We start from the raw sequence: 11,491 nt of genomic DNA on the forward strand, positions 1-11,491 counted from the left end.
GACAAAGATGCCAGTGGACTAGAATATTTTTAAAGGACTACATTAATCTTTTACCATTCTACCCTGATCACTGGGTCTCCTGGAACAGCTCCAAATGTCTCTAATTATTGGAGTCTGGAGTTAAATCATAGGCACCCCAAGAAACATTTTTCTTGTCAGTATGAAGGCATGAATGCATACAGCTTGCTTGACTAGATCTACAGAATTCACTATATGTAGGGAAAGGGTACAAGAGTGAAATGTGTGTACTAAAGCTAATAAATAGAGCAATCAGTACAAATTTTTGAGTCCAGACTTAGCTCCCACATTTAATTCATTGGCTTACAGTATTTTCTGACCCACATAGCTATGACTCCATGTCAGCTGGTGCTCATAATGAATTGAGCAAGACAAAATGAGGCTGTAAAATACCTAGCAAAATCAAAAACTCATGTTACATAAAAGTTGGTATTGCACTCATGACTGACTTCTAATTTAAGAAGTAATTATCATTGAAAATTTAGCAGTCGGATCACTGAAAACAAAAAAAATTAGAGTATTTCTTCTCTTATCCAGATAAGAATGGATATCTATAACAGTAAAAAAAAAATCTAAAGTTTTGGGTTAAATGAAATTGGGGATGATGTCTTCAGTGAAATTTATGGTAAATTCTCAGATTAAATTAATATCAGAGGAGTAGCCGTGTTAGTCTGAATCTACATAAACAATGAGAAGTCCTGTGGCAGTTTATAGACTAACAGATTTATTGGAGCATAAGCTTTCGTGGGCAAAGACCCACTTCATCATGCATCTGACGAAGTTTGTCTTTACCCACAAAAGCTTATGCTCCAATAAATCTGTTAGTCTATAAACTGCCACAGGACTTCTCGTTGTTTATGCAGATTAAATTCAGTCTCCAGGCTTTAAATTAAGGCCCAGTGTCTTTCTAAAATATACTTTCTAGTTCAGTGCCTCTCAGCCAGTGGTACAAGTACCTTTACAGGTACTTAAGATAAGTCTGGGGGGTACATCAAAACAACTGAAATTTGGAGAAAACTGAATTTTTGTTTTTAGTTTTACAGCGCTTTATTATTTTTGTACTTTTTACACCCACAAATTTTATTGCCCACCCAGTTATGATTAAGTTGTTTAAACAAATGTGTTGCAATGGTAAAAAAATTGTGTGTGTCTGGAAACTGTAGGTACTGGGGGTACTTATAATGTTTTTTTTAAAGGGGAACTTTATAAAAAATGGTTGAGAAACACTGTTCTTATTCATCCACAAGTTATTGGGCTGGGTCACTGGGTGAAATGTCATAGCTTGTGTTACATGGAAGGTAATGTTTACAGTATAGGACACAAAATACAAGAGCCCTGTCATGCACTCAGGCCACCTTGAAACATGTCACCGAATAGGAACAACAGAACTAGGGATGTGAACTAGTTGACTAATCAACTATACGACACAGAAATGCTTATCTGATAGTCAACATGCTAGTTGACTAATCGCTTCCCCCCCTCTTGCTGTCTCTATCAGAAAGAGACAGTACGGGGAGGGGAGGGTATGGAGTGCTTCTAAGTGGCAGCATCCGGGCTCCATGCGGTGCTGCCACTTTGAAATTCTGCATGAAACCTGACACGGGGCTCCCCATGGTGTTTCTAAACTGCAGCATCTCATGGAGTCCGTGGTCAGTTGGGGATTATGTGTCCCCAGCTGACCCTGGGCTCCATGTGGCACTGCCACTTTGAAACTCCAGGGGGAGCACGAGGCAGTGGGGAACTGCTTGAGTTCCCCACTGGTCCCATGCTCCCTGCAGCGCTTTCACCTTTGAAGTGTAGCAACAGCCACAGGGCTGGCCCCAGGCCTCTTGCTACATTTCAAAGGCTGAGGCTTATTGACTAATCGAATAGTTGATGCATAGTAGACTATTCAATTAGCCAGTTAATCTAAATTTAACATCCCTAATCGAACTAACAGCTATAATCAATAAGGACCAAGGCAACTGCTTACACTCAAATGACTGTACTGCATCTATTAGACCTCAACCCCTGGTCTACACTAGGGGATAAGTTTGAATTAAGATACACAACTTCAGCTACATTAATTGCTTAGCTGATGTTGAAGTATCTTAATTCGAATTTTGGCACTATCCACACTGCAGGAAGTCAAAGGGAAAACACTCTTCCTTCAACTTCCCTTACTCCTTGTAAAAGCTGGACTACTGGCATTGACAGGAACCTCCTGTCAGTTTGAATTACCATGTCTTTACTAGACCCACTAATTTGAGTCCCGGAAGATCAACTCCATCGGCTTTGATCTTATTTGTAGTGTACATATGGCTCAGTTCTATCTGAGAAAGTGTTTCAGAAGGATGGTTAGACCCCCAGGGAACTCAGTTCTAGCTGGTTAAGAAAATGTGATACTTGAAAATTCCTCAGGACCCAGATAGTCAGGCTGGCAGTGTCAAGATGAACTCCTTCAAGTATTATCTAGTTGTGACAGACCCGGCGGGGTCCGCACTTACCCCAGGGTGGGGGCCGCCCCCCCCCCCCGGCACCAGGCGGGTGTGCAGGCGGCCCTGGAGACAAGGGCAACCCCAGGCGGGCAGAAGCCCGATGCGGGGAGAAGCTCCCTGCCGCACGCTGGGGAAGGCGGAGACAGGAGCGCCCGCGGCAGGCAGGCAGAGAGCCTGAATGGCGCGCCAGTCGAATGGGGCCGCGCCGAGGCGGGGGCGTGTAGCCAGACACAAACCCCATCTTGGTTTTCCACGAACCCCATCTTGTCCCTCCCCCCCCCCGAGAGCAAGAGAAAGGCAGTCAGCCTTTGATGCTCTGGGAACACAGGTGTGCTGCCTGTCCCTGACTCTACCATAAACAGAAACCAGACAGTAAATGGGCTAGCTGACGACCCGGGGCCTCCCGTCGCCCTGATGGCTAGTACCAGTAATTGACACGCCTGTACTGTCCCAGGAGAGGAATCTTCGCCCATCACATACCAGAGGTGCCCATTGTCTGCATTTTCCCAGGTGTAAATTATGCTTTGCACCCTTCGTGGGAAACTTGGTGTTCAAAGCCATTTTTCCTAATTGGCCATTTGAGATCAGGAAGAAGCCTACATGACCCAAGGGGTATAAAAAGAGGTTCCGCAGCCCACCCCATTTGAGCTCCAATCATCTATACCTGCTGGCAGGTATTGATTGTCTCCCGAGGTTTGTGGGATGCCCAACCTCACCCTACTTCTTCCCGAGGGATTGAGAGAAAGACACTGGTCACGCCAAGTCTGGACCGCAGGGGTGAGAATATATATCTGCTATGTATATTTTGCATGCATTTAATAAGAGCTCAGAGAACCAAAAGGGTTTCATGGTACCTGTAAGTGGCTTATTAGTGTAATTTCTGTCCTGTCCTTTGTAGTGTCTGTGTTATCTGTAACACAGTAGTAGCATTTAACAACTAAGTTTACCCTGTAACAATAAAATAGTAACTGTTTAAGCTTTAACCTGACTCCTTCAGTTGCTGTAACAGAACCAAGCACAATTTAAAAGAACTTCAGCCGGTCATAAGGGACTCACTGCCCTGACTGTCGGCTGACAGGGCGGGGCAGCGAGCTCTGGCCCGCACATCGGGACACGTGAGGACGCCCGGGGGGGTGGGGCCAACGTCTCTGGTGTCCTTGCCCGGGCGGCTTGAAAAGCCGCTGGGCAGGACGGCTAGGGGTGACCCCCAGAGGAGCTGCCGCCGACCCAGCAGCCAGAGGGAGATCCCCCACCGTTGGAGGGCAGGCGGAACAAGGCCAGAACCGCCAGTAAGGCAGCGGGACGGGGCCGATGCGCCGGGCGAGGTAAGCACCTCTGGCAGGCACACCAGTGGGGCGAACGGGAATGGGGAGTGGAAGGAGCCTGGGGCGAGGCCCTTTTGGCGCCCGTGGACAGGTGCGTTACGGAGGTAGTCCTCACCTGTCGTGGAAGGAACATCACCGCTGTTCCCCCACTTAGGGCCCCGGGCTGGGACCCGGTGGAGAGGGTGGGCCCGGGTCCCCCACATCCACCCCTCTGCGCCTAGCCTCAACCCTCCCGCACGCCCCGTTAGGAGCATCCGCAGCTTGGCGTACGACGGGCGACTGAAACTGCACAGTAAGACACTAAATACCTTTTTCCCTGCTCCCGGTGAGGACCTTGTCCCCGGATAGGCCGCCGGGCACTTCCCTGCCCCCACCCCCTTTTCCTACTGTCAGACTAGGACCCAGGGACCCCCAAAAGGGGCCAGGGCAGTGAGTTCGCAGAGCCCCGGTCCGGCTGTCTGGCCGGGTGATCGCACTCGAACCTCAGGATATAAAGAGGGAATCTTAGATGGCAGGTCCGCTGAACCCCCCTACCCCACCGGGAGGGGGCACTCGCACCCATAAGAAGCCGTCACATTAGTATTTCTAGGAATCACAGCAGAAGGCTCAGAACACTGTAGAAAATCTTGAAATATTTATTATACTGAAAAGCATAAAAGTTACAGGGCCTGAATCAGGTATAAACTGGATACAGGGACTTCGTTGGATTTCACTGCTTCTCACTGCATTAACAGAATTGCTGAAGATGCCCAAGAGTGCATCTCCACTGCACCGGAACTCAAAATAAGGCATGCAATTTGAGCTACGCAAATTGCATATCTTATTTTGATGCTATTTCAAAATAGCTTATTTTGTCATTTGGTGCTGTCTACACGTCCCTTGCTCCTCGTACAATGACGTTTACAGGGATGTTGCAATAGTGACATGCCCAGCCACACTTTAGGATAATTTTGTGGTGCTGATTGAGTCCAGAATCTGACCCCCTGATTTCCATCTTCAGGAAGAGACTCAGCAAGCAGTCACTCCAGTGCAGCACACAGTCTAGTGTTTGATGTTATGTTTCTGATAGTTCTATTGAAGATGACGTGCTTCTTTGTAAAGCTATATCAGGATGCACTTACCTACTCTGAACCTCAGTTTCCTATTTGTCAAATGGGTATCATAATTCTATCCTACCTCAGAGGTGGGGTGAGGCATTTAACTAGGATGGTAATGGGAGTCAGTTTTAAGTAAGGAGCCAATTCCATCACAGATTCCATGACTTTAACGAAGCTCTGTAACTTTTTAGGCTTTAGCTGCTGTAGCAGTGGGGCTAATGCAGCTGTCACCACCCCCTCTGTCTGGCAAGGCTCTGCGATCAGTCCCCAGAGCAGTAGGGTTAGCCCCTGTCCTCCAGGGTATAGTTAATAAAAGTCAAGGACAGTTCATGGGTTTTCTTGATTTTTTGTTAATTGCCCGTGACCTGTCCATGAGTTTTACTAAAAATACCTGTGACAAAATCTTAATCGTAAGATATATAACTAAGTAGAGTACAAACTTGGCACTTTGAATGAAGAGCAGAAGCATAGACTATCTTGAAAGATTTACATTCTCCTGTTGTTGGGTCTTTCAGCAATCCCCCGCAGGCAGCGTGCTTAGCCTATCTTCTCTGGGATCTTCTCACCTCCAGGATGAAGGTGGAATATGAGTGTACAGTTCATGCACTTGGAAACTGGCTTTTCCTAATGCAATGGAGAAACTTGGATCCACTGCCTCCATTTCTGACCTCACAGAAGTAGTCATTTGGGAACCATCAGGAACTCATAAATCAGTATCTAAACCAACTTCAGACCCTCAGAGGGGAAAAAGGTGGATCAGAAAACCCTTCATCCTGTTGACTCAGCAAGCCTGGAGAATATCATTGCAAAGACAAACATTGTGTGTGATGAGACCCTGCTGCTTACTGTCTCTAGCCAGGAGCTCAACTGATTATGGCTGTCTCTAAACAGGAATACACAGAGGTAGTCACAGAAGCTTTGAACTTTTTTCATCCCAATTTTGCTCTCAGATCTCTACAAGTCAGGGCTCTTTTAATAATGGCAACAGTACTGAAGTATTACAACTAGCTAGCAATCAAAGCTCCCTTAAGATGGTCTCATTCCCGAGTTCAATTTTACATTTGTACTGTAAGGCAATGGAAGTTTAACTGCACTGCACACATCATATTACTTCCAGATTATCTTAGCCATAGAAACCACAGAGCTGCTGTTTTTTGCTCCTGCCTGTACTACAACAAAATAACTCAGGGTGCGTCTACACAGAACCTGAAACTTGAAATAAGATATGCAATTTGTGTAGCGCAAATTGCGCATATCTTATTTCAAATCTATTTTAAAATAGCTTATTTTGAAATTTGACATGTCTACACAGTGCCAAGTTTTGAAATAATGTGCTATTTCAAGACATCCCTGAACCCTTGTGGAATGAAGGTTACCAGGATGCTGAAATAGCGTGCCTGTTATTTCAAAAAATATTTTGAAAATACCAGGTGGCTTGTGACGATGCGGGGTAGTTATGTCGGGATACCGGAGGTATCCCGAAATACCTGCTCAGTGTATACGTACCCTCGGAGTGTTGTTATGATTTAATTTAAACCCCATTATTATAGGCTGCGTATCTTTCTTTCATATCAGAGAAGTGATTGAAACACCAGCATTAGCATCCAAAATACAGGCTTCTTGTGCAAGAACTGTTTTGCGGAAGAGTTCTTGTGCAAAAAATCTTCCACAAGAGCGCATCCATACTTGTGCATCTTTTGCGCAAGAGCATCCATGGCAGTGTGGACACTTTCTTGCGCAAGAAGGCTCTGATGGCCATTTTAACCATAGGGGCTTCTTGTGCAATAAATTCATGTTGCCTGTCTACACTGCCCTCTTGTGGAAGAGCTCTTGCACAAGAGGGCTTATTCCTTGTAAGGAGAGGAATAACTCTTCTGGAAGAAGCCCTGTTTTCCAACGCTATTCTGTAAATTTACTTGTGCAAGAATGCACGTGCAGTGAAGACACCTAGCAAGTTTTGTGCAAGAACAGCTGTTTTTGCACAAGAAGCGTGCAATGTAGACACAGCCAAAGGGTTTCAAATGCAGGGTTTAGTTCCTGGACCAGCTTGTCTATTTGTCCACACAGAAAGTCAAGGTGGAAAGGAAGGTTTGGAGCACCAAGCAAAGTAACTGTCTTCTGCTGTATTCAGGGAAACTGACCTTTATATATTATAAATTAAAAAGAGACAATATCTGGATTGATCATCAGTTTCTCCTCCTAATGGAACCAAAACAACTAAACTTTGACTATTGCTTGTAATGAAAGGGGATGGAGTATCTTTCACCACCCACCTCTTCCACCCCAGTTAATTGAGATTAATTAAATTGTTCCTCCTTCTCTACTCTTTCTACCTTATTTACTCTTGAATGATACTTGAAAGTTCTTAATTAGTCATTCTCTTTGCTGTAAGTCCTGGCAACAATATGTCACCTGTTTCTACCAAAAGGTGGAATTCTTGTAGATCACAAAATGTTTTTTAGTAATAAGGTGAATATCAGTATTGTGCCTGGTACGGCCCCTGACTGAATCCTTGATTCCAGCAGGCATGCTCATGGTAAAGGTATCAGAATCTGGCTTAGTCTGTAAGGGAGGTCACCAGCTTTGAACATACAGAAAGCTCTGCTATAGCTGCTGCTGAATTGATTAGTTGCAGTATGAAACCTGATTCTGAATTCCTTTAAACTTCTGTTGAAATTGCTGGCAGTTGGGCACAAGCAGAGTATAAGGAGGACCATTTTTCTCAGATGCAGAAAGTGCTGCTTTTTAAATAAGAAACATTTACTCCTTCTCAGCACCAGATCTTTCACATAGATTAGCACAATCACGCTGCATTGGCAGAGTTTGAATCAACACAAATGAATGCATTTTACTAATGCTTGAATCAACATTAAAAAGTTTACATAATTCAGCCAAAAGGAAAAAAACCCTCATAATTTTGAAAAGAAATCATGTTTACTTTAATCAAGTCAACAAGAGTACGAACAACTCAATGTTAGCTTTTGGCTTTTCACTGTAAAATCTAGATAAACACATTTCAGTCCAGTAAAGATTCTAACTCTTGGAATGTCTTTTTGCATCTGGAAAACAGCTGCCTTATAAAGAGATTCCAAACCTTGCACTTGATATTCATTAAGTGCCATTCCATCCCTTTGCACTACCCCTGGCAGAACAAAGATGATAGAAAGCTGGCTCAAATAACAAGTGGATATTTCCCTCATATAGGGCAACATGAAACCTATCCAGTCAGTTACATAGTCTGGAATTTGATGCATATCATGGATGTGTTGGGTTCGGAGTGGAAAAAAACATACACCACTATAGAACTTCAGTGTCATTGGAACAGCCTTATGAGGTCACTATAGCTATCTTAAATTATAGCAGCACTGGGGCTGGTGTTTCCTGGAAGTCAGACCAGCTCCTGTGTGTCCCAGATTTGAGGGGAAATGCCTGTGGTGAAACATCCTTATAACACTTCCATTCCTCCAAATCCCAGTCGATACACAGCTCAACCAAACCTGAGGATCGAGCCTTCTGTCACTGCTATGTCAATAAAACTGAAAGTTTTCTGTAGTATTCCAAATTTACTGTATAGTAGATATCCAAAAGGATTCAGTTCTAAGTGTTTGCACTGCCAAAAGGTTCATTAATTGATATTGGGTTGAGTGGAGAAAGCATGGAGGACTGGGCCAAAATGTGTAATGAAACAATATGGTTTATGTTTTTGTATCTTTAATATTACTTGCCTTAAATGCTGTAATCAACCTAAATTAACTTTAAGGTGTATAATCAGACCACACCCCACACCCTCTTCCTAAAAAATGTGAAATGCTACAGCTCAAAGTATGGAGAATGAGTACATGTTCATGTCATCTTGTGGTCCAACTGCACTATTTAATGTCTTGCAGCAACCCACAGACTGTAATAAGTAACATGCTGGACAGAAATCCTGGCAGCAGTATGAGATGAGTGAATGAAGGATTTTAAAGTAACAGCAAACCAATGATGCGATTAACATAACCAGAAATGTGATCCTGTCTCTAATCACTTTGGAGTGATACAAAACTAATATTTTGTTTCACAATTTTTTTGAAGATGAACTACAAAATGTAACAGAAATGAGGGCTTACTGAAAAAATATCAGTACTTCCTGGGATGGGGCCACCTGTCTTCTTTGCTTTCACACAGACTGCTCGGAGACTGCTCAGTTTTATATACCCTTGCAGCCATAATATTTAGTCATTTCACTTTAACTATCCTTTCTCCCTAGTGGAGGTGAGGGAGTAGGAGAGAAAGGGGAAAGATCTCTGCCCATAAGGAGCTCCCGTTAGGAAGACTGGTCCTGGTACTAACCAATGTTTCCTCTAAGCTGCACAGCAGCACAACTTCACAGAGCCCAGGGCACAGAGCTGACTGACTGGGTGGGGCTGATTCATCACCTGTGAAGCTGGGCTTCCCCACAGCTTAGAAGGAACCTAATCTCTGTTTGCACGTCCTTCCTATGCTCTTTTATCCTGTCTCCTTGTTAACAAGCTTATTAGCTCCCTAAACCCAATCTGGTAACTAAACCCTGGTCTACACTAGGAAATTATTTTGAAAAACTCCCCTTATTTCAAAATAACAACTGGAGCATCCCCACTACTAAGCTCGTTATTTTGAAATAAGGGGCTGCTTATTTGGGAATAATAACTCCTGCTTTCCACGAGGAACAACATTAATTTTGAAATGGTTATTTCAAAATAGTGGTAGTGTGGGCGCTCAACTGCTGCTATTTCAAAATAACTGCTCCAGAGTGATTCAGATTACTTCCCAGTGCTTCCTGGTAGCGGGTCCACATTAAGAGACTAATGTGCCTTGGAGTAATTTTGAGGATTCCCTGTAATGTGGACACACTATTTCAAAATAGTTATTTCCGGAGTTATTATTTTGAAATAATTTCCTAGTGTAGACATGCCCTAGAAATTCCTCTCCTTATTCAGGCCCTCCTAGGGGCTCAGCTGGTTAAGCAGCGATTAGCCTGCAGACTCCCAGTACACTGTCACACTTCCCATTACTACCAGAAGCTATTGTGTGGTCAGGCATACTTTTACCTTATATAAAATTATTCTCTGCATCACTCATTTTCATGCTAACAAAAAAATGGAAGAGAGGGACCTTGCTGGTGTTAACATCCATGCAACCCTCTTCATAGAACGATAGAGCTGGAAGGAACCTTAAGTTGAGTCGCCTGCACTCATGGTAGGACCAAGCACTCGGGAAAAAAAAGTTCAGGCTTTCATGTAGCAAACTATCCTGGAAAAAATATGAAGCAAACAAGACACAATGAAGACTTTCGTAGTTCTGAAAACCTCTTTTTAAAATGTACTCACTTGGTTTCTTGCATTGAGCATACTTTTACCAACTCTAATTCATTGGTTCTCTAGTGTTGTATCATCTAGTTCAGTTAGGGCATGTCTATACAGCAGGGGAAAAGTTGAATTATGCTAAGCAACTTCAACTACGTCAATTGATTAGCTTAAGTCAAAATAGCTTAATTTGGCTTTTGGCACTGGCTACACAGCAGAAGGTGGAAGAAGGACACAGAATGGCTAACCTAGTAAGAAGGGCTTTAAACTAGGTTCGACGGGGACAGGTGAGCAAAGCCCACAGTTAAATGGAGAACATGGAGACCTGGGAGATGGGTTGGAAATGGGAGGGAGCGTGGGCTACAATGGCAGAGAGAAAGGAGGTTCAGGGCAAAACTGGGAGGCAGGGTCAAATCAGGATCTTAGATGCTTATATACAAATGCGAGAAGTATGGGAAATAAGCAGGAGGAACTGGAAGTGCTAATAAATAAGTACAATTATGACATTGTTGGCATCTCAGAAACTTGGTGCGATAATACACATGATTGGAATGTTTGTATAGAAGGGTACAGTTTGCTCAGGAAGGATAGACAGGGAAAAAAGTGAGGAGGTGTTGCCTTATACATTAAAAATGAAAACACTTGTGCTGTGTCTAGATTGCACCCCTTTTCCGTAAAAGGGATGCAAATTAGACACAGCTCAATTGCAAATGAAGCGGGGATTTAAATCTTCCCTGCTTCATTTGCATAAACATGGCTGCCGCTTTTTTCCGGCTCGGGGCTTTGCCGGCAAAAAGCGCCAGTCTAGAAGGGGATCTTTCGGAAAATAAAGCCTTTTCCGAAAGATCCCTTATTCCACAGCCTTGGAGTGAGGGGGAGGTGGGCATAGGAGACGGAAATGTTGAGAGTCTCGGGGGGTATGTCTACACTACAAAGTTAGTGTATGTCTCGGGGGGTATGTCTACACTACAAAGTCTCGGGGGGTATGTCTACACTACAAAGTTAGTTCGAACTAACGGACATTAGTTCGAACTAACTTTAATAGGCGCTACTCTAGCGCTCTGCTAGTTTGAATTTAATTCGAACTAGCGGAGCGCTTAGTTCGAACTAGGTAAACCTCATTTTACGAGGATTAAGCCTAGTTCGAACTAGCTAGTTCGAATTAAGGGCTGTGTAGATCCTTAATTTGAACTAGTGGGAGGCTAGCCCTCCCCAGGTTTCCCTGGTGGCCACTCTGGCCAACACCAGGG

The sequence above is a fragment of the Pelodiscus sinensis genome, chromosome 6 (assembly GCF_049634645.1).
Source record: "Pelodiscus sinensis isolate JC-2024 chromosome 6, ASM4963464v1, whole genome shotgun sequence".
In the NCBI taxonomy this organism is placed as follows: Eukaryota; Metazoa; Chordata; order Testudines; family Trionychidae; genus Pelodiscus; species Pelodiscus sinensis.